A 20,882-nucleotide genomic window follows, 5' to 3' on the forward strand; every position below is an offset into this window, starting at 1 on the left:
GTATCTATATATGAAATAGAGATAATTTTCCCAAAAATCACCTTTGCAAATAGGGTCAAGACTTAGGAGTGGGGTAACCTAGATTCAAATCCTAGCCTTTTAACAATACTTTTTGTTCATTTTTCAAGGATCAGTGAAATACCATCTTTTTTCATGAAACTTAGGGCAGCCAGTGGTTTGGTAGAGACCCTGAGCAAGGGTCACTTAACCATTTTTGCCTTGGATTTTCATCATCTGTAAAAAGAGCTAGAGAAAAAAATGACAAACTACTGTAGCATCTTAAAAATCCCAAATGAATTTATTTTGTAAACTCAAAAGTGGCAGGATTGAGAACCAGTTTGAGAATTCAAATCTGGATTTGAGCCTTACTCAGACATAGGTTGGCCATGTAATTCTGAGCAAATCAATTTTTCAATGTTTTAGGTAACTGTGAGACTCATATAGAACAACAGAGAAGGTATGAATCTCATTGGTAGCAGGAGTTTCCTTACCTAGGAGTTCCCTGTATCTGTGAAATCACATTTCTAGTACCTGTAGCTATTACCAATGGCATCTAATAATTCTGATTTGTATCAAAATTTTTTTGTATGGATTTTATCTTCCCTAGACTTTAGTTTAAGTTTTTATTGCCTGGCCAATTCTTTGCTCATTAAATATTTGTTGAATGATTGAATGAAGAAAAAACTCACTCCCAAAAAAGCAAATTACCTAAGATTATGACCTTAGACCATGTCCTAGAAGTGACCAATGAGTTCCGCCCCCTTGTTTTTTGTTGTTTGTTTTAGTCATGTCTTATTCTTCATAGCCCCATTTGGGGTTTTAAGATACTATAGTGGTTTGCCATTTCTTTCTCACTCATTTTACAGATGAGAAAACTGAGGCAAACAGCATTAAGGGACTTACCCAGGGTCACATAGCCAGTGTCTGTGGCCACATTTGAATTCAGGACTTCCTGACTCAAGGACCAGCATTCTATGCACTGTACCACCTAGATGCTCTTCATTTTACAGATGAGGAAAATGAGGCTGGAAAACAATTAATGTGTAATGCAGAATTTGAACTCAGACTTTCCTCACTCCAATTGAACATAGCACTTTACCCAAAGAGCCCTGCATTTATTTGGTTGTCAGAAGACCTGCAAATAAATGTGATGTTTGGGGACATAGCTATTTCTCTGACTTTCTGTAGCTTCAACTATTAAATGAAATTGGGCTCAAAGACTTCCAAGGTTCCTTCCAGGTGTAGATCTGTGACTATATTTCTTACTGTAGTCTGTTTTAAATGTGTTTTATAAAAGTGGCAGTAATAAAATATTTATCCCAATATGGAACAGAAATCCATAGACTTGAGTTGCAGGAGTAATTCTTTGGTTTTCAGAATATGAGCTTTTTTGGAGGAGAAAGAGTTTTTAGTCTCCAACACCACTAAACTTAAGTAATTTGAAAGATGAAGATGAACTTACATTTGGCCTGTTGGTAAATTTCAGTGTCTGGTGTACTAATGGTTACCATCTTTCTGAAATCTGTCTTGTTTTTTGCTCTGCACCAAGGCTTTCTGGGGGGGAGGAGAGGGCAGGGAGGGAGGAGTAAGGTGTTAAAAAATGTAATTTCTTTTAAAAATTACAAATTCCCCAAGATGAAAGGGTTAGGCTACTTTAGAGAAAGAAAGTTACTTTCTCTAGCTACAATGCAAAATAAGAGTTACATTGTTAAACCTAAGCTAAGGCTAATTTGCCTCATTTGAATCTGAAAGAGAGCCCACTTCCTTCCTGTTGCCCTGTAAAGAATCTGAAAAGAAGAAAACAGATGTATTAATATGTATTATGCTCACTAGACTCCCTTTCTCCTTTGGTTCCCCCTCCTCTCCTCTGCACACACACACATACACACATACTCATTCAACAGGAGCAAGGCTGAACTGGAGAAAGACAAAAGATTCAAAATACAAAATGCTAAGGACAGAGTGTCTGTGGTTATTCTAGTAAACTTAGTAGATTTCTCTATCTCCCTTTCTTTTTCTTTCTTTCTCTCTCTTTCCTTCTCTCTCTTTTTCTCTTTTTCTTTCTTTCCTTTCTGTAAGACGCATATAAAACTACAGAAAAAGTACAAATCTCATTGGTAGTGGGTATTTCCTCATCTGGGAGTTACCTATACCTGTGAAATCATATTTCTAGTACCTATAGCTATCCCCAGTGGCATCTAATAATTCTCATTTGTATCAAAATTATTTGTATGCATTTTGTCTTCTCTAGTTTTTAGTGCCTGGCCAATTCTTTCTTTCTTAAACATGGTTCATCTGATAGCAGCAGAGGGGCGTGCTGGAGGGGTAGGGATAAGTACAAAGTCATTTTTTTCATTCTCTAGTAAAACTTATCTTGAAGAACTGACTGATAATAAGATTTGTTTATATAACAACTAATCTTCTTGTTTCCCCCCCACCCCAAAACTTTTAGATGAAGTCTTCTCACCTTTGGTGACTCAATGCTTTTGAAGATCCCCTTTTGTTTTTCTTCAGAATAAGGCTTTTGAAAGAGTGGATCTTTTCAAAAGGCTGAGATCCACAACCATTTCCTTCAATGATTTGAACCAAATTTCCAATTGGTCTTGCATACTAATGAGGTGATGGGAGTTCCCCTTGCCTTGATTTCTAAGCCTTTTCCTTACTTCCTGTTCCTCTTCCTCAGTCCCGCCTCCCCATCTATTTTAAGGATCTACAAACATTCATTTCCTTCATCAATACTTTTTGTTATTGTTGTTTAGTAACAATACATAAGTGAAGCTTGAATCCATCCCTAAAGACCTTGGTCTGGTTCTTTCAGTGTTTTGGGCAGAGATTGTGTTGGTTGAAATCAGTCTACAAGTTTAATGGTTTCAGACTTGGTAAAAGTGAGCATGGCCACTAGTTGCCAAACAGGAGATCAGGCTGAAATTTGATACCTTGAAGTATTTAAAATATAAGGGAAAAAATATGTGATGTGAGGACTGCAGATAGAGGAATTTCTAATTTTAAGGTTTTCTGAAGCTCTTCAAATGTAGACACTTTAAGAAATCCCTATTGGGTCACATCTTCCACAAGTGACCTCTGAAGATCATTACTCAACTTTGGACTCCACTATTTAATCTTTGATCACACTTTATGATATTGTTGTTTTAGTAGACTCTTAAGTGTAAAAACAAATCCCGAATTAGAGAGCATTTCATGCTGAAATGCAGCCTGTCATTTGTTTTCTTTGTTACTTTTTTTTTCTTCACCCTTTAAAAACATGGTTGAACTTTGCAAATGCTCTAAGCTTTATGTAATTTTACTGGTAGACCAGAATGCTTTCAACAAATAATTATCCTTGAAAAGCAAAAGGAAAAAAAAAAAAAAAAAAAACTAGAACAAAAAAAAAATAATTGATCTATTCTAATTTTTTAGGATCCTTTAGAATCTTTTTTGTTTTGTCATTTATTATATTCCTGGTATATGTATTAAGAGATATTCTTTTTTTTTCCCCTGCTGACTTATGATGTTGTCATATGAAATCCACAATTTTGCTACAAAAGCCCAATGATCAGTTTCTAAAGGGAGCTTAGATCTGTGCATTTTAAATAAATGCATATATTGTTGTAATGTTGAGGATATTTCAATAATTAAGTAGGCCTGATCTCATTGGTGTCATACTGTTTCCATCAGTAAATCCATGTTCATTGATCTCCCTATCTTAAGTCTCACTCCACTCCAAATTATCCTGTGCACAACTGCTGAAGTGATTTTCCTAAACCTCAGTGCTTGCCATAACCATAACGCTCTCCTAATCAATAAGCTTCAATAATTTGCTGTTGTCATTAGGGTCAAATATAAGCTCTTTTATTTACTTTTAAAGCCATTCACAATCTGGCCTCAATCCGCCTTTCAAACCTGGTTACACATTACTCCCCTTCACATACTCTGAGGTCCAGCCCGATCCCTCTCCTATGAGAGGAATCATACACTGCACATACACATACACGGACAAATCTCATACACTGCAGTCCATTTCCCTTCTAAGCCACTTGGCATTGCCTGTGTCTGAAATATACTTTCTCTGTACCTCTTTCTCTTATTCTTCTCCCTCCCCCCCCCAAAAAAAATCCCAAAACAAAAGTAAATCAACTTCCATATAACATCTTTCCTAATCCTTCCCACTCAATCCCCCAAACAACTTTATATTAATACATGTACATTACATAATACATGTACAATACATTAATATATGTAATACAGGCAGTCTGTATTACAGCACATTAAACACTGAACCTGGTATGGAAGTTCAAATCCAGTTGCAGACACCTCCTAGCTATATGATCCTGAGCAAGTCACTTAACCTCTGTCTATCTAAGTTCCACCATCAGTAAAATTGGGATAATAGCATCTACTTCCTTGGATTGTTTTGAGGATCAAATAAGATAATATTTGTATAGGACTTTGCAAGTCTTGTTATATAAATGCTAGTTATTGTTGTTATATACATGTTGTCTCCACTCCCCAGTGAAATGTAAACTCCTAGAAGACAGAAGCAAGTTTCATTTCTGTCTCTGTAACTCAAAGTGCCTGACACAAAATCCTCCCTTGTTATGATTCTTACAAGTTGCTAAGTCACTGGAATTGATAGGCACTCCAGGAGATTCACAAGTCAGGACTCACTCCAGGAGATTCATAAGTCAGGATTCACAAGTCCAGGAGATTCACAAGTCAGAAAGACAAACCCACTAGAGGAGGAGAAGACAGATTCATTCCAACTTCCACCTTTGTGCTGGCTGGAGACATTCGGAGGGAGCTAGGGGCTGAAGCTGGAGAGACAAAGGACTAGCGGCAAGAGCTCTCAGAACCAAGGAGAGAGATAGGCCTCTAAGAAAGCTAACTGGGCTATTTTGAAGGAGACAATAAAGGATTGAACTTTTAATTCTTGGTTGCATTTGAGGTGATTATTACATTGAACCAAAAGGAAGGCTACTCCCAGAAGCCCCCCCAAGAAACCTGCTCCCAGAGAACGATTATATTTTAGAGAAGAGAACATTACACTCCCTCAATAAATGGTGATGGATTCATTTTTGTCTATCATTTTCTGTAAAAGCACTAGAGAAGGGCTATCTGTACTGTAACGGATATAATAAAGATAGAAGCTCTTTCTCTGAATCTCTGAACAGTTTGTGCATGTGAGTGATGTCCTTGTGTATATCTTTTATCTCTCACACAATCTAGCTCTCTCACTTCTTATATGCATGTCATAAGAAACTATGAAATGTAATAGAAAGAACACTAAAATTTTAGCCTGATCAGGCCAGTATTTAAATCCTACTCCAATAAAGTTGTGTGGCCACAAATTACCTTTCTGCACCTCAGTTTCATCGTCTGTAGAAAGTCCCTCCCTTCAAGGAGCTTAATAGGAACTGATGGTAATCAGAGTGATTTTGGTTTAAGGTATGGCCCTTAAAAAAGAAATCTAGCTTACTTTTCTTAAACCATAAGTTATTTAGAAAGCAACCTAACATGATAGACAGAATATTAGGCTAGGGGGTAGAAAGACTTGTTTTGGTTCCTCTCTCAATTTGATTTTTTTTCTATTTTCACTAGATAAAAGAAGCCATTCTCTGCATCATTGCTAGCCTTAATCACTGATTGTTAGTCACTTAAACTGAAACCTGTTAAAGACTTTGGTTTTAAAAGGTCAAGGTCTCCCACTGAATCAAGGGCTATCTCCGGTCATCCTGTCTTTAGAGATGACAAAACTCAGGCCCAATAATAATAATAATGAGAATTATAATATTTGTAGAATGCTTACCAGATACTATGCTAAAAGCTTGACAGCCAATCTTATTTGAACCTCACAACAATCCAGAGGGGTAGTTGTTATTATCCCCATTTTACAGATGAGAAAACTAAGGTAAACAGAGATCATGATTTGCATAGGGGATACATAGGTAATGTCACTGGAAGGATTTGAATCTAGATCCTCTTGTTACAAAGTAAGAGCTCTTTCCATTGTACATTACTATTTTTGTTATGTTATATAATTTTCACATCTTACTGACCTTATTTTATTAGTAGCCCCTTTCATTCCTTTACTTACAACAAGATCATCCCTTTATGAACTTAATCTGTGCTAAGATTTCATTCTCTTTGGTTGAATAGCTCTGACTTTATACTCTAAAGTCCAGCTTCTTAAACTGTGGGTTGTAATCTTATGAATGTGGTGGGGTCACAAAATTGTGATTTATTATCAGTAAATGTTTGATTTGTATGCCCATTTTTTGTGCCTATTTATCCAGGGTAACATAAAAATTTCTCAAGCACAAGGGGATCATGATGAGTGGGAAAAATTTTTTAAAGTCCTAGTCTAAGTGTAAAACCTCAAGAAAAAATCTTTAACAGTTTAGCATGTACATTCCTTTCTTAGACACACACACACACACACACACACACATACCTCTTTATCTATGGCACAATATTAAAAGTGATCTAGTTCAGCTCTTCTTAACTTCTTTTGTGTCGTGTATTACCTTTGACATTTTTATGAAACTTGTCAATCCCTTATCAGAATAATATTTTAAATGCATAAATTTTAAAACAAATTCTATTGAAATAAAGTTAATAATAATAAAAAAAAATGTTCAGAGCCACTAAGTTAAAAACCCCATCAAATTCAACAAATATTTGCAAATATCCCAGAGAGTTGAAGTGATTTGCCCAAAGTCAGATAATTAAATGGTGGCAGTGAGGTGGCTCAGTGGAAAGAATGCTGGAGTGGAAGTCGGGAACACCTGACTTCAGATGTGATCAGACACTCACTAGCTGTGTTGGTTAGCCTGTTTGCCTTGACCCACAAGAGAAGGAAATGGGAAAGTACTTGAGTATCTTTGCCAAGAAAACCCCAAAGTGGAGTCATGAAGAGTCAGGTGTAACTGAACAAGTAGCAGATTTGAACCTAGGACCTTTGACTCTGGCAGTCTACACTATGGTTGTTTTTCCAAGCAAACTCACCTGATATCAGCAGTACTTAAGACATAAAAATCTTTTGCAAAATTACACTCTCAAATAGAGAGTCTGAGCCCTGGCTCAGATAAAGCTGCAGTGTGTGATCCATTAAGTTTCTTGCCTTCCTCTGTACACTTCTACACTTCCTGGATGTCAAAAGTTCACTTGCCAGCTGCAGCTGTTTCCTGCGGATAGTATTCTGAATGGTTCTTATTTATGAGAAGTCTTTTACTGTAACTGCTATCTGAATTAATATGGATTCCACCAGCTGTAGCCCAAGTTGATCTAATTAGCCATCTTCTAAGAAATAATTACATTTCATATTAGATACAATACTCAATAGCAGCATCTCCTGTTCTGACCTGATTGAAATGTATGGCTTTAAGATATGTAAATTGGGAAATCAAAGAAAGTCATTTTGTTTTCTGTTTGTTTATAAGTCCTGTCCTCCCCCCTTCCCCCCCCCCTTCCCTTTGGACTATGGTAGCCCAAGGAATAGCAATGATGTGATGTAAAAGTTAAGATGTCATTTACTAAGAAGCTGCTCCAGAAAAATGAGGCAGCCAAAGAGCACCTTGGGTGCGTTGTTTCTGGAAGACTGAAAATCCCCAAGGAAAGCAAGAAGCCTGCCAGATTTTTTTAAAGCACAATTATCCAACAGGCTTGGAATCAAATCAGGACTTTCACAAAGCAGGGAGTTTTATGTTTTCAGTGTGTGTCTTCAAACCATGTAACAATGAGACCATTTGAACCGGAATAAGTAGTCCAACAAAAAAGGGTAGGCAGTCGGCAATGATGAAGAGAATTATTGATTCAGATATTTTGATATAATCATGAAAATCTAACGGCCCCTCATTTCCAGGGTAAATTGAGATTATGCAAAAGAAGAAAAAATGAAGCTTTTTCTCCTTTATAAAAAACTTTTCTTTTAATACTAATTGAATAGCATCTCTCAAAAATAATTAAATGAGAAAAATAAGGAATGGTTGGTTGGTTATTGGCCTTTGCTCTTAAAGAAAACCAAAACAACAATACTATGTTAGAATCAAGTTAGTGTGGCTGACCAGACCAATATAAGCTAGGAATGCTCTGCTATAGGTCAGACACATAGTCCCTGTGAAATTTTGGGTTGGACTCTCATAACTTCATCTCACATTTCTTCTGAGCTAATTCAATTTTACTTTCCTCAGAGAGCACAGCACCTTCTCTGTTGAGGGAACGAAATGCTGGGCAGTCCTGTGCCTGTGTCTCCCATATCATGCCATCAATTCTAAAGTTCTTGAGGGTGACCTTGAGAATTTCCTTGTATTACTTTTTCTGACCACTATGTAGAGCCTTTGCCCAGTATGAATTCTCCATAAAATAGTATTTTAAGCAAGTGTACATTTGATATTTGAACAATGTGGCCAGTACAATGAAATTGCAATAGAGTTTAGTTTGAGAAAAGACCTGGATGTCTGGTATCTCTTCTCCTTCCAAATGATCTTCAGAATCTTCCTAAAACAGAATTCAAATGGAAGTGAAAAACTTTGCAAAAGAAGGAAAAATCAAACTTTTTGAAGGTATTTGCTATTTTAAACTACAAATTTACATAGCATCTCCCAAACAATCAAATGAGAAAAATAAGGAATAAAATAAAATCTTAAAAAAAGGCTTCACTTAAACTACTTAGAATTGGCTAAAAGGGAATTAAAATAGTAAATAATTGCTTATTTCCTGTGATTCCTTTGCCATTTATGTACTTAAAATTTTGTTGCTTTTTAGTCTGTGTTTGTCCTGATTCTGGGCCTCTGGAATTACTTTATGTAAATTTCTTTCTTTATTGCTTTGTATTCATATTTATCATTTTTATGACACAATAATACTTTGTTACATAGATATCAATCAACAAATATTTATTAAATACCTGGTTATGCATCAAAAATCTGATGATAACATAACAGCTAGCATTTATCAAATGTTTTGAGAAAGTCAAACAATTGGTCAAAGTGAATCAATCAGCAACTATTTTTAAGTTTTATGTCAAGCACTCTATTAGATAATGGGGATTTAAAATACAAATTCCTGTCCTCAAAGAGCTTATACTTTACTAGGGAAATATAGAATTCTCACAGATATGGAATATAAAACATTTTCAAAATTAGAACTCTGGGACATGGAGAAGAGCACTAATAACCAACACAGGATCAGGAAATTACCCCTTGAAGGAAGTGATTACACTTGAAGAAAACTAGGGGAATCAGCTAGTTGTGACCCAGCAAAGTACAGGCTAGAACATAGAGTAAATAAAAGAGTTAAATAAATAATAATGGAAAAGAATGTTAATAGACAAAACCCACCTTTAATCTTTAAATAACTATAATAATAGCATTTGTAGATAGCTTTAAAGTTTATCACATGTTGACTCAATTGATGCTCACAACTATGATATGTGGAGTTAGTGCTTTTCATTACCCCATTTTACAATGAGAAAAGTGAGGCATAAAAAGGTTACTTGACTGAAACAAGATTCCAATTAAGGTCTTTTCTCTTCACCACCAAGCTACCTAATACACAATATTATAATATGAGGCAATGTGACATAATATAACGTGATATAACTTGACATGATATATTATATGATGATATAACATGACATGATGTATTATATAATATTATATAGCATGGTATAATATAATATAATATCATGTCATGTCATTTAATATATCATTATATATATATATATAATTAACAATTATATAGTGCTTATTGTGGGCCAGGCACTGTGCTGAAAGCTCCAATCGTTATCTTATGTAATCCTCATAACAATCCTGGGAGGTAGGTACCATTATTATCCCCATTTTGTAGATGAGGAAACTGGATCCTGAGGTCATGCTCAATGTTTGAGGTTGTAATTGAACTTGGGTCTCTATGTACTCTATCCACAATATTACCTAGTTGCTCCCCCCCCCCCATTCAATAGAATATGAATTTATAATAAAAGTAGACATAGCATTAATTATTATTTTTCAAAATACGGTGTTTTCTTTTATAGTGTACTACCATCCCCTGTTCCTCTCTCCTTCCCCCCACTGAACAATTTAAAAATAAGAAAGCTCTGATTACATATATAGTCTGGCAAAAAAAAATTACAACATTGTCTATGTCTAAAAATATATTCTCTTGAATTTTTATCATATCTCTAGCCTTTTTCATCTTCATCTTTTTGGACTCAAGGTTATCAAAGTATTTATTGGCCAGAATCCTAAAGCATTTCAAAGTTGCATTTCTTTAAAATGTTGTTATTATTGAATAAATTATTCTAATTCTGCTCACTTCGTTCTATACCATGGTTCTTGGGGATCTTTTCTATGTTAGTGGTTAGTGTTGTTGTGAGAATCAAGTGAAATAATATTGATAAAGTGCTTTCTATGTGCCTGGCACATAGAACAAGCTTTATAATTAATATGACTCTGAACTTTTTTTGTTCTGATAACTGTATATAATTGGCTTCCCTTGTAATCCTTTAAATTTTATTTTATGCATTTAAAAACACTATGGGAAGGGGTCCGTAGGTATCAACAGACTCCTCGAAGAATCCATGACATAAACAAGAATTGTTCTATGTACAAATTTAGCTCTTTTTGAGGTTCGTGTTTCCACTTCCCATGTAACAAAACAAAACTGTCCTTCCCGGATCTGGAGCAAACTAAAATGATACAAGTGACATTTCCATGAACCTTGACCTCCTGGCGTTTTTCTCAGGCTCTGTAATTGGTGAATTGCTCTGGGTTTTGAATATAACTGGCTTTTGAATCCTTACCTTCTCTTATCTGTTTACCCACAATCATGCCTCTTGTGGATTGAAATACTTGCTTTTTTGAAAGCAGTTAGAAAGCAATGCTTGTTATGTCCCTTTCAGATCTTTGGGAACTTATTCTGATTTTATTGGGATTTTTTAATGCCCCACCTTTAAATTTGGCAGCATCTGAAATATTTCCTGATTTTTCTTTTTAGTAATTCAATCAACAAACTTTATTAAGAGCCTCCTGTGTGAACAGGCCTAAGTCATTTAATTTTTCAATGCCTTTGTTTCCTTGTCTAAGGAAAAATGAGGCAAAAATAAAAGAAGTTGGATGGGACAACTTCTAAGGTCCCTTCTAATTGTAAATCTATGAACCTGTGATTCCTTCTTAGGAGTTGTTTTCCTTCTATTCTGCTTCTCTATACAGACTTCAAAAAGACACTTGAGAATGAGGAGGTTCTTCCCTAATATAACTGAACCTATGGAGGATCCATCTATTTTGTGCTTGAGATGGATGCATGTAGGATAGAGCCCCAGAGCCAGGGGGATATTTGTTTCATGGAGGAAAAAAAAAATAATTTTGTCATACTCACATTTGCCTCTTCATTTTATATCCAGTCTTGGTATTTTGTTATGTTATTCTCCTATTGAATAAAGATAGTTAATACCTACCAAGGTAAGTGAATTTAGCCAAGCCTATTCTTAGATTGCTCCTTATGGAATGAATTAAGCTGGTTTAATAGTAATAACTTACATTTTTATAGTGTTTTTAAATTTTACAACCTGTTTTCCTTACCTCCTGGAGTGCCTACTTTTAGTGATAGATGAGATCCTTGAAAGTTCGGGGTAAAGCAAATTTTCTTAATTTGGATACTATTCTAAATAGGAAAAAGGGAGGGCTTCCTATTTAATCATGTCCTGGTGTGAATCCTTTAGCAAGTAAATGTATATATCCTAAGTTCAGATTTTTGTACAGACTATTTTCTAACAGCAGAACACACCTATAAAGCTTTCCCAGATTTGTCCCCACAATTTCAATTGTCTACTTTAATCCTCATTAAAAATTTAAAATTGTCACATGTTAAAGAGACAATAGAATCAGAAAGTCCAAGTTTCAAATCTCACCCCTGACTGTTACTATTTATCTACCCACTTTTCTATGACTTACGCAACTCTTTATCTTCTTTGTTGGTGAAAGGATTTCCCATTTAGAGAGTTCCCCACAATGATGAGTTCACATTGTCTTCATGTAAGCAGGTACTGTTTGTTTAGTGCTGGCCCATTTCCTCATCTCTCTAGAAAGTCTTTGTAGAGGAAATTAAAATATAGTGATGATTCAGCATAAATATGAAAGGTAGCTAGGCTATATTGTCTCAGAATCATAAAACATCAAAGTTAAGTCTAACCTGTGTTTGAACAAAAATCTCTGCAACATCTCCATATGGTTACTTCTTTTTGGAAATGCACTTGGATCAGTCACTTATTACTTTACATATAGTCCATTTGGGGGAACCTATAATTATAAAAACATCTTTCCTTTATAGATCTGTCTTCTAAGATTTTTTTTTTTATTGTAAATAGTATTTGTTTTCAATCTAGAAGAGACCAGAGAGATCTAGCTCAGTTCCCTTATTTTACAAATGAAGAATTTGAAATTGAGAAATCAAGTGTACAAGGTCACCTAATTAGTGAATAATAATGACATTTATATAATGTGCTATGGTTAGAAGAACTTTGTCCTTTAGCCTATTTGAACCTCAAAACAGACAATGCATCATTATCTCCATTTTACAAATGAGAAAACTGATTTTGGTAAATATTATAAAGAGAATTTGAATCCTTTTATGCCTCTTTTCTCACTGCCTGTTAGATCAGATCTCTTGACTCCCATTCTAGTACCTCTTCTACTAATGCATAGGGTGCAGAAAAAAGCTGCACATTAAACAGATGATACCACCTTGGCTCATTAGCATAGGTTGGCTGCTAAGATGATGAATTTGGGGGCTACTGCAACACATGAAGCAAAATTTAAAAATATTCTCCCCCTCTTTAAAAAAATATTTTCACATACATTATCCTTGTTTTACCCTCACAGTTGCTTCATGAATTAAGCAAGGCAAATATTTTTATCTCTGCTTGACAGATGAAAAAGTCAAGACAAAAAAGTCACAAAATTAACTCCACTGATATATAATTCAGGATCTTAGTTTCTAGACCAGAAGATTGTCTATGAAGATCAGATTTCATATTAGCATATGATTCTGTGATTTTATTAATGGAAAATGATTCAATTAATGTGGAGGATTCCCAGTGTAGAAATTGCCTCGATTGATCAATATTAGCAACAATATATTAGCAATTTATGGTCTTTCGGGTTGTCTTAGAGAGAGAGAGAGACAGAGAGACAGACACCTGAATCAAGGTCTAATTCTTAGGTTAGCCTCCTATCCCCTAGGATAAAGTGCCTCTGGGAGAGCAAATAGTTTGCTAGCATTCTTTATCCTTTATTTAAAAAAAAAAAAAAAAAAATCTATGCCTGAGTGTTCTTCCCAAAGACCAGGAAAATTTTGATGTCTACAGAGAAGTTGTTTCCTTCTGTTTTTTGTTCTATTCTGTTCTGTTTTCCCCAAATGTAAAATCTCTCTACCTGCATCTGCCTTATAGACAATGAAAACCAAAGATGTGACATGTATTGCAGAAGAGCTCCATAGTACTGCGTCAGTCTATTGGGACCTTCTGGAATAAGCAATGAATGGTCCACTGAATCCGATAAGATGGGAATTAAAGCCTCTTTTCCCTTAAATCCTTACCACCCCACAGGTGTGGGCATTATGCAAATAGAAGCTCTCTGCACACAAATGTGGCAGCTATTTTTGTTATGCCAGTGTAATATTTAAAAGCAAACATTTAACGGGAGGATAACGGCTGCTGAACCTGTATTTGCAGCTGCAGCTGCTCCATCCTCTGGGGAAGCAAAGATGGAGCTTTTCCAACTATTCATAAAGGGTGAGCATGGAGGGGGCTGAGAACTTACTCCAGCATAATAGTGCACAGTAAAATTTTGTTTCTCTCTCCGCCTTCTCTAGCTCAGAAGTTAAGCTACAAAGGGATTTTTCTGCCTTCAAAATCTAGGTTGATTTCTCCATGAGGGTCATTCTGGCTACCTCATTTCTTTGATGAGCAGGATCACATGTGTTTGGGGAAATGAGAGAAAAATGGTATTTTTAGACCTCTGAACAATTAAGGTCCTATCTGTTCTCGGACCTTACTGGTTCTCTCCACAAAAAAAGACATTAGTCACTCTAAACTGTAAAGGTACTACTGTTGTGCTTAAAGCAGGGCTGCCATTAGAATTAAATTTTAATCGAAATCGGATGCCAGTCTCCAAAGGATTCTCATGTCCCTTTTCATTCCCTATCCCCTTTGTCTCCTCTCTTTTTCTCTTGTTCTTTCAGACCCTCCCCTCAACTACTTTTTCTAGCCTAATCATAAGACAACTGTGTGCTATGCTTTGACCTTTCTCTCTCTTTTTTTTTCTCCTCCTGTTTGGCCCACTTCCTCAACAATAAGGACAAAGGAATTTCCGCAGTCTCTTGGGATTCTCTGGAATGAGATCTGACCCACAGTACATGCAGAACATGAAATCAGTAGAAATGCAAAATGTTTTAATGATTACATTGCCATCTACACAATTTGCCATAAATAAGAGAGGAAAATACTAGTTTCAAGAAACCAATAGCTGGGTGAAGGGAAGCCATTCTATTTTCAATTATTTACTAGGGGAAAAATAAACACCCATAATTGAAATTACATTATAAAATTGCCACTTCTACTGCCTGAGGGCAGGTTCCTAGAAATATAATGTTTGGTTCCTGATTAAAAGGGGGAAAATATATATGTATCTCTATATTGCACCCACACACACACACACACACACACACACCTTCTCTTTCAAGAGAAACACACACACTGCTACATCGTGTGCTGATTGGGATCAAGAAATAAGCTTCCAGAAGAGGAGGGGCCAGCTGCCCTTGACTGGAGAGTGATGAGGGGCCAATCCACATAGATAGTCTTAGCACAGCCTTTCCTTTCAGACTACAGCCAGCAAGCATCACAGAGGGAAAATATCTTTGTTTATTTGTTTATTGATTGATCCATTGATTTCATATTTATGTAGCTGCTACAGAGACCCGGCTTAACACATAATAAGAGGATCATAGAGTAAAGTGAGAAAAAAAGGAGACAAATGCAGAGGTGAAATTACATGATTTTTTTTGTTACTAGGATCTAGAATTTATCTCATTGAATTTAACCCTCACCTTGGATTTAGATAGTAAGACCAAAGCAGAGATGGTGATGAAAGTAAGCATTTTTATATAGCACTTTCTAGTTTGCAAAACACTTCATGGATTTGAGACTACCATGTTGTAGAATGATAAAGATGCCCTTTCAGGCAATAGTGTCTTCCTCATAATATGTTGTCAGAGTTTGATTTCAAGGATGAAACTTACCTGTTTGTGACAGGTAATATCCAACATATTTATTCACTTTGCTCCCTTCCATTGCATTCTAAATTAGAAATAAAATAACTTCCAGTTCAATTAAAAATATCATGAAAAAACTTTCTTATAGATATAGTGGCCATCTTTTCCAAAAAACAAAAATCAAGACATATAGACTATTTTTAATTTGAAAAAAGAAGCATTATGTCAGTCTATATGTCTCTATCAATGGATAGAGTTCTGGGCTTGGAGTCAGGGAGATTCATTTTCTTGAATTCAAATATGGCCTTAGACACTTACTATGTGGCCCTGAGCAAGAATTCTGTCTGAGCCAGTTTCTTCATCTGCAAAATAAGTTGAAAAAGGAAATGGTAAACCACTCTATTATCTCTATTTAAAAAATAAGACTTTATGACCCAAATGAGTTGGCCACTATGGAAAATGATTCAACAACAATAAAATTCTTTTCTTGAAGTAAAGATTATCCATAAAAATTTAGGAAATATGTTCATTATCTACATAGGATACTTAGGAATGTCCTGTCCCAGTTAAAATTCTGGACCCTACTTTCTCTGCTTTAGGTTCATTTCCTGTACTTTTCTCACAGATAGCATGATGCTAGCTCATTGTAGCTAACTTGCATGAATGGCCAGGAATTATCTGGCCCCTGGGATATCAATATCGCAAGCGATTGAATTCATCCCAATAATAAATTATGATTTCATGTTCAGGTAGTAACATTAGTCAGCATATTTTATTGAATGTTAATTGACATTGCATTTCTACAGTGAATGCAATTATGTTTTCTACTCTGTTCTGTTAATGAATTTTATTTTTAATTTCCAGAAAATTTAAATCTGGGAATATGTATTTAGTTCTTTAGAGGTTTTTATTCAGTCTTAGTTTTAGAAGAGTTACTGGGAGAGGCAGCTGGTGGCACAATAGATAAGAGTGCTAGGCTTGGAGTCAAATTTAGCCTCAGACACTCAGATACTAGCTGTGTGTCTTGACAAGACACTTAACCTCCCTTTGTCTCAGTTTCCTGAACTGTAAAAATGAGCATAATAACAGTACCTATTTTGCAAGTTATTGTGAGTCTTGAATGAGATAATATTCATAAAGTGTTTAACACCTGACACCTAGTAGATGCTATGTAAATGCTTATTCCCTACACCCTACCCCCACTGGTCCCAATTCAACCATCAATTAGCTGTATGACCTATGTATGATTTATATAAAGTCACCCAACATGGCCTCAAATGGCCTCTAAAATGAATGGGTTGAGCGAGATGATCCCTTCTAGTTCCAGCTTATTCTAGCTTGGCCTGGATTTGTTTTTAACTGTATTCTCGAAATTTTCACAATTTGTTAAATATACTTTACTGTTTAATATGGTTGGGGTAATACACAGATTTTGGAGAATACATAAACTTGAGAAGAAATGACACTTCAATATAATTGATGGGCAGTATTTTATACATTTTAAAAAACATTATTCTGAAAAGAGATCCATAGACTTCATTAGCTTATCAAAGTGGTCCAAAACTTTAAAAAAAGATTAAGAACTCCTCACCTAGAGCATCATTTATATTTATTTATACATAGTATCCCCAAAGTTCTCAGTAAAGCTTTAACTTTTAACAAAAGCTTAAAAAATGAAGTTAGTAAAAGCTCAAAACGGTACTAAAGCTTTTGGAACACTGTTTTTTGTTTTTTGTTTTTTGGATGCTTTAGGTTTTAAAAAAACATTTTATTTCATTTGATCTTCATAATAATCTGTTAGTTTGTCACTACAGCCATTATTATCCTTATTTGACAAATAAGGAAACTAAGGCAAGACTAGAAACAGGATTCAAACTTCCTGATTTCTGTACCAGTGTTCTTTTCTTTTTCATACATACATACACACACACACACATATACACAGTTTAATCAACAAACTATTACATTGCATAGAAATCAAGAATAATAACTTGCCTCTAAGTTTGTATCTCCCTTGGCTCATTTCTACTCAGGAATCATGGCTATTTCCATTAACTTAGCTATATAGTAACATTTCATATTCATCATTTCCATCTCTCTTCTTAGTTATTCAAAATTCAGAGATGTCTGTAGAGACAAATCATGACCACAGTAAGACTTTAGATTCATACTTTTAACTTAAAGATTTGTTGGTAGAAATTTGTCTTTACTATCTTAGGTTTATATGATCTTATAACCTTTATTATTCCTTGGTTTCAAATAACTGCTTAATTTTCCTCTTTATATACTGTTTAAATAAGTCTCACAGAGCATTAATGATTTCTTTCCATGAGTCACTATAAACCCTCTATGATGAAGTTTGACCAGAGTTTCTTGTGATATCTTTATACCCCTCCCTGCCTGCCCCTCTGGCTTGTTTGCTCAAAATGGGCAGTTACTTCTGGGCCATGACCTTGCTACTCAGAGCTGCCATATTCTCTTTTTTCACTATGCTAGAAAACCTCATAGGCCCAGAGATGAACTGGTAGATTCAGTTTTATTAAAGTGAAAGGAGAGAATATGAGAAACTCTAGAAAAGAGACCCCTTGTCAGGTGGTAGGAAAAATTTTCCAAATCTATCATTTGGGGATATTTTCAGGGAACAGCTGTATAATCCCTAGTAAGTGGCTTTTGCCACTGAAATCAAGCAGTTTAAATTAGATTCCAGAGAGCAGTTTAAATTGGAATCCTCTACCATCACTCCCTTCTCTTAACTCTTCCCTGTTCTTCATCTTTAACTTCATCCTCAGAGGTTAGGTACATTTTAGACTTCTTTCAACAGAGTAATTGAGGACTTATAAAGAGATATCTTTAAAATTCCCCTTTCTTTGACCAAACCAGCCATACTTTCAGACTTATGTAAAATTGACTTCGGTGGATTAACCTGAACTCAGCCATTGCCTCATGTCTGACCATAAAATGAGAGAGGACCCTGGGAACTTTGAGGACTCCGGTTTGGCAATGGAGAACAGTTTTTTCAGCTGGACTCCTCCCCATGCCTTCACTAAGACCCATTTCTTCTACTGATTTAAGAATAAAATCTTCAGGGCTGACCATCTATACAACCTCAAGTCTAAAAGGTATTACAAAAATGTTAGCCTACCGATTCTTAAAATTTAATTTAAGTGTTTTGCTACATTTTAAGTTCTAATCTACCTCTCTGTGAACCTCACCACCCCATACTAGAGAAAACTGAAAACTGCCATTTCTCACACACACACACATCTTTATGTTCTTTAAAATTCCCCTTCATTTGACACACCCAGATATATGTGTATGTATTTATATTTATGTAAATACATATTTGCACACATATATTTATACACACACATACATATATGTATATATATGTAAAACCAAACATATGTAAAAAAAATAACTTACCTATTTCTACTTATCAGTTCTTTCTCTGGAGCTAACTAGCATCTTCTTCATAGGTCCTCTAATGGTTGATTTAAGTATTTATAATAGAATAACTTAGTTGTTCACAACTATTCTTTGAACTATACTGTTGTTACTATATCCAAATTTCTTTTGGTTCTGAGACTATCGATTGTAATTGTAATTGTCTATCTCTTTATGTCTAAGTTAAATTCTAACATTCAGCCTAATTATTTCCTGGCCCTAACTTAAATTAGGCAAAGGATAGATAAGGTTATTTGGGCTTTATCTTTAGATGAATCTGATTTGGTTATCTACCATCTCTGGGATCAAACAAGATTCCAAATCTCTATTAGTCTACAAAAGTCTGCTAGTATAGCCAACCCAGTGATTATGGCAGCACTAATATGGTGAAATGCCCGCGATCCTGTGGGGAGGAACATAAATTAAAAGGCTGATAATATTTCATGGAGCCACAGGAGAGATCCATGTTGTCAAGAATGAACTACTTGTGGCTGTCTAAAAACAATAGTTTATTTCCAGTGGATGATCTTTTGGGTTGTTCATGCAGTGATTAGCACCTAGTTCCCTCATGGATCTCCAGTCAACTACCCCTGGCGTTAAATACTTTATATATTGGTCAGAACCTCCTCTCCAAACCATAGCTCATGGGCTTTGTGGTGCTTCTCCATTAAACATTATTTAGCAGCAAAGGTATTTTGTAATACAGAAAACATGGCACAATAAATAGACTACCAGCTTGGAGTCAGGAAGGTTCATCTTTCTAAGTTCAAATCCTACCTCAGATATATATGTGACCCTCAGAAAATCACTTAACTTGCTTGCCTCTGTTTATCTGTAAAATGACTGGAGAATCCTATATGGAGTCATGTAGACTTTAAAGTATCTGAACAACAACAAATACAATAAAATTATATTTCCACATAATATTTAGCTCTTTCTCCTACAAATATTCAGTCCTTAAGAGAAGTGGTACCATGGGAAAGTGAAACCTTCATGTGTGTACATGGGCAAACATTTATAGAGAGCATTGTGGTCCAGACAACTGAATGAAAAAGCGTAACAGCAGAGACTGAGTGAACAGGGCATATACGTGGAGGAAAATCTCATTCTCCTGTTATTGCAATTCTGCCGTTGTCTTCTGTTCATGTCAAGCCCCTGTTGGGCTTCAGCTGTAGTCAACAACAGCCGTGCTATCTTTCCAGCTACCTGCTATTCAGTCCTCCACTTGATGGAGATAACGTGATTAGAAAGCCCCTTTCTTCAAAGGCGAGCCGTAGCTCTCTTCAGTCAGCCTTCTCAGCCAATGTTTATTACTTGTAGCTAGAAGAGAGAGAATATTCAGCAGAGAGAAGTGCTGAGGTGATACTTCTCATCCCACTGTGCAAAGCTAAACATTTTTATGTGCTTCAAAGGAAAGAAAAATCAAATGAGAGTCTTTAGACATGATTAAAAAAGGTATATAGTTGGGAAATTGATGGAGAAACAGAAAGTAAACACAGTGAAGGTATATGCACTGAGGTTCGGCAGCTATTATAGAGGTGGGCTTATTAGGATGTTCTAAGAAAGAAGTAAATTAGCAGATAATTCACGATAGCAAATAGTACAAATCTTTCTAGTATTCTGCCTGAAGCAATGTTTCCTGCAAGCCTGCCTATTCCTATACTCCATCAGGATGGTAATATCTAATCTGTTCCTAGCCCTTGCAATAATGGCAAGTTTCCAGAGAAACAGAAGTAGTAATTCAGTAATAATTTTATTCCAAAACCCTTTTCAATTGTCATAAAACTGTTGTTACATTATAAACTATTTTGTGGGATTCTTTTCATTTTATTTTTAATAAACATTATTTAGAGCTTTTAAACTCCTAGTTGATTATAAGAAGTAATGTTTTCAGACTAAAAGCATCTCTAGTTTAGAGGACATCTGTCAGTCAGTCAATAAGCATTTGTTAAGCCCTTATTATGTGCCAGACATTTCACTAAGCTCTGAGGATACAAAGGTAAAAAATAGTTTAAAATCTGATACTGATTTCCTTTAGTATTCTTATTCTTATTCCTCCAAATGAATTTTTTTTCCTGATTCAGAAAAATAAAATTTATTGGCAATTTAATTTGGATAGCATTGAATAGATAAATTAGATTAGGTAACTCAAGGAGCTGATATTCTAATGA

General features: G+C 35.3%; 1 protein-coding gene and 1 long non-coding RNA gene across 5 annotated transcripts in view; one reads left to right on the forward strand and one right to left on the reverse strand.

Moving 5' to 3' along the window:
- The window catches only part of FYN (FYN proto-oncogene, Src family tyrosine kinase), a 233,778-nt gene that overhangs the window by 106,274 nt on the left and 106,622 nt on the right, over positions 1-20,882 (forward strand). The window contains exon 1 of one of the 4 annotated variants that reach the window (XM_031964397.1): positions 17,697-18,386. The exons of the other annotated variants lie outside the window; for them this stretch is intronic. The gene's annotated coding sequence lies outside the window, so the exon portion shown is untranslated. Of the gene's footprint in view, positions 1-17,696; positions 18,387-20,882 lie in introns of those variants that run through there. 4 annotated transcript variants of the gene reach the window in all.
- LOC116423154 lies at positions 8,404-12,446 on the reverse strand. Its single transcript, XR_004233634.1, has 3 exons — positions 11,949-12,446; positions 11,374-11,424; positions 8,404-8,493 (listed from the first exon to the last, which is right to left on the reverse strand). It is a non-coding gene; the product is annotated as an uncharacterized LOC116423154 (long non-coding RNA).

Source organism: Sarcophilus harrisii, chromosome 4 (assembly GCF_902635505.1).
Source record: "Sarcophilus harrisii chromosome 4, mSarHar1.11, whole genome shotgun sequence".
Classification (NCBI taxonomy): Eukaryota; Metazoa; Chordata; class Mammalia; order Dasyuromorphia; family Dasyuridae; genus Sarcophilus; species Sarcophilus harrisii.